The sequence below is a fragment of the Empidonax traillii genome, unplaced genomic scaffold (assembly GCF_003031625.1).
Source record: "Empidonax traillii isolate 1590-97213 ecotype Southwest subspecies unplaced genomic scaffold, ASM303162v1 scaffold401:size1000279, whole genome shotgun sequence".
In the NCBI taxonomy this organism is placed as follows: Eukaryota; Metazoa; Chordata; class Aves; order Passeriformes; family Tyrannidae; genus Empidonax; species Empidonax traillii.
Genome location: NW_020955594.1, coordinates 95,855 through 99,676, shown reverse-complemented (window position 1 = coordinate 99,676; position 3,822 = coordinate 95,855).

The following is a 3,822-nucleotide window of genomic DNA, read 5'->3' as shown; positions in this document are numbered from 1 at the left end:
CTTGTTTTTTACTAGGATTTGTCTTCTTTTTAATTTAGTGTTGAAGGCAGCAGCGGTGACTACAGTGCTCTGCACAGAAACAGGAGTGAAAAGTGTTCAAGTGGATAAATTAAAGAAGCTGGACTTTAAGTAGCATAACCCATAAAAAATAGAAATATGCAGGATAGAAACCTGTTGAATGTGAACAAAGTTGGGCTTTACAGCAGTGGTCATTGTAGTAAAGTTCCCTTTAACACAGATACAGTTATTTTATCTGTGCACATCACTCATGAGAAATACTGAGAAAGTGTGAGAAAACATTCACTGAAATATTTTAAAGCATATGAAAGCTTCCTATCCTAAAATGCTACTTTTAAATTATGGTTCTTGCTTTGTATTTTTGTGCTTAAATCTCTGGGAATTCTTACTTGTGTAATTTCAGACTTCAAGTCTGCTTATGATGCAGATAGAAACCTGTATGCAGATGAATGCTGTGGTGTTTCTGCAAACTGGTCAGAGCTGCTGGTGGTGCATGGCTGGGATTTGCAGCATTTGCACTGACGAACATGTAGGTGATGTAGTGTCTTAGGATACAGGGGATAGATTGTCAAAATTGTATTCAAAGCAACATGCATGCGAAAGACCAGAAAAAGCATGTAGCGATAACCCCCCTAGCTATCTATAGCCATCTCAATCTCAGTTTATAGAATTTCCAATTAATCAAATAATTTCTTGCCAACTGCCACCTAAATACCACTGCATCTTATACCATTTCACATGCACAGACCGGATGCATGGGAGTTCTGTTTTGCAGCAAGTTACAGGACTGAACAGAAGCCAAGGCAGGAAGTGATTATGGCTAAGGAGCTGATGCTGATTGAAAATGTGTGATGCTGCAGAGGAAATATCACACAATAGAACCACAGTTAGTTTGGAAATAGATTTAAAAAACAGAGCACATTCGGATGTAAACAGTCAATAGGACTGGGGCCAGCCTTTCTTCTAACAATCAAATCATTAGAAGTAGAAGCGTGCAGAATGATTTCTATGATTAAACTGCAAGTGCAAAATCCATGAAAGTGTGTGCTCATTAATGTTTAACGGAAACAGCCTTCTTGCTTTTTGCCATGTTTCTTCTCTGGCTTGTCCTAACTCATCCTGTATACAAGAGTCAGGCATAAGTCCAGCTTAAATCTAGGAAGTTCAAATGCTCAAGGACTTCGAAAAGACAGGCTTAGATTCTTTTTTGTAATTGTAATGGGGTAGGATCACTCTCTGGAATTGCACTTTTGATTTACAAGATTGCTTCCATGAAGTCATCAGCTCACATTTAATTAAAATTGTCAGGATCCAAGTGGAAACAGTCTCTGATGAGAAATGGATCAGAGTTAGTGATTGTTATCATTTAAGTGATGATTATTACGTGGGTGAAGCGGACAGCACCCTGATTTGTCCAGAGCCTACTTTAACTTCTTGCATTGTTTATAACATCCATCAAGTAATTTTGAGTTTTATGATCTAACTTCTGGTTCCACCATTTTATGGAAGTCCAGCCAGTGCAGAAAGCAGTAAGAAAGACAAGCATTAGTATGTTTGTATGTATTAATTTCATTGGTGGATAAGGCATGTACAATGCTTTACAACCACAGGGTTTGAGCGAGTAGTTTTGAGTTTGGTTCTAATTATGCTTTTTCTGAGTTTCAACATCAGTGTCAATGCCAGCAGAATTGCCCTTAGCTAAAAGGGGGCAGGCTACCTTACTGCTAATGCCACACTACAACACAGGTGTGCCCTGAGCAATGCCCTTCATCATCCTGGGCCTTTAAACAGCTGAACATTATTTATGAAAGTACTGAAGTTTCCATGCACTCTGCCATGGGCCACCTGAGCCTTAGTAACTTAATGAAGCAAGAAACTTCTCAGATGACAAAGGTCCTACTACAGCACCAAGAAAGGCTTTATCAGTGAAAATAATCTAGACATAAGGAAGTATAGATAAGTGGCAAAAGCCACTGAGCCATCTCTTTTCCATGCACTTCTGGTACATGTTTTTATCTGTTTGCTCCTGAGTGAATGCCCAGAACATCTACACATCTCATCTTCCATGTTCAAAATGAAAGCTGATTTTTCTCACAGTGCCTTAGGTCTAGATGGCAAAATGCAGGTGCAGGATTTTGTTTAGGAATAAAGTTAAAAAGAAATACAATCATTTATGGAGAGGAGATGAAATTCAGCCCATGTTTAAAGTAACTGCTTCTTCATCCCAAAACAAATGGGTGAACATCACTCCACACTAAATATGTACTTTTTTAGATGGAAGAAGGCTCAGCTCCATTGTGGGTACGAAGAAACTAACCAGGTTTTAAAGCCCAGCTTCTTCAAAATATTGGTGCATTCCCAGGATACAGCCCTGCAACTCCTGAAAATTAGAGGACCTCATAAAACAATTTGAGTTTATTAACAGTAGATACAAAGGCATCTTGTTGATTAGGTTGCTCTGAAAAATTGTGTGGAAAAAGGAGATGAAATATGCCTGGTATCATTCAGAATTTCTTGGTAAATAATTTCTGCTGTGGCTACCTAGATGCTGTGAAAGGACTGTTAGCTTTTGCCTTGATATGCTAAAACTATGTAAGCATGCTATTCTTTCATGTAAAGCCATTCAAGAGAAGCATTTGAGTTGGATATTAACTGTCTATTCATTCTTGCAACAGGGAATGTACTTGTATGCACAGGATTTTGGTAATACAACTGGGGATAAAAAAGTGACTTTTCTCTAAAGCTGTAGCAATCAACAATTCATCGGCAAGGTGACTGGCAGCAGTGTCGACATTGGTATCAGGAGTGTTTACAAATGTGAAGGAGGCAGTTTTTTGTTTACAAAGATGCCTAGAGCTGCATTACATTGTCCTTGTCATTTGCAACACACCGCTGTACTCACAAGGCCTCACTAGTACATGGTCCAAATTATCCTGAATAAAGTATGGACTGTGCTGCTTGCCTATGTAATTCACTGTCCTTGTTGTGCTTATAGCAGTGATTAGAGTTAATAGTGATAATTAACAATTAATAATTCATCATAGCTAGTAAGTAGTAGAATGGTCAGCTATTACAGTAACCTCAGCTAAAGTACCACTTAAGCTTAGGATAAAGAGTGACCCCATGTATTGTCATGTAGTGTGGTAGCAACTGTTTTCACTGAGCACCAAGAATCAGCCACACATTTTTAAAAATAAGTTTTTCACTACTGAACAAGAAAACAAACTTATCTTTTCTGAAGTTAATGAATTGACTAGCTTTCCTTTATTGTTATGCTATATATTAACACTGACTTTCAGTTTGCTTTGTCCAGCAGTCAATAAATCATAGAGAATATACTGAGTTGAAAGGGACCCATGAGGAACATAAAGTACTCTTGACCCTCCACATGACAACCCAAGAATCCCACCATGTGCCTGAGAGTGTTGTCGGGACACTTCTTGAACTGTCAGGCTTGGTGCTTTGACTACTTCCCCAGGGAGCCTGTTCCAGCGCCCAACCACCCTCTCGGTGAGAAACCTTTTCCTGATATCCAACCTAAACCTCTCCTGACTCAGCTTTGTGTCATTTCCTTGAATCCAATCACTGGTTACGAGAGTGAAGAGATCAGTACCTGCCCCTGTGCTTCCCCTCATGAGGATGTTGAAGACCTCAGTGAAGTCTCCCTTCAGTCTCCCCTTCTCCAGGCTGAACATACCAAGTCACCTCAGCTGCTGCGCACAGAGTTCCCCCTCCAGGCCCTTCACTATCTTTGCTGCCCTCCTTTGGACACCCTCTAATGGCTTAATATCTTTCTTATATTGT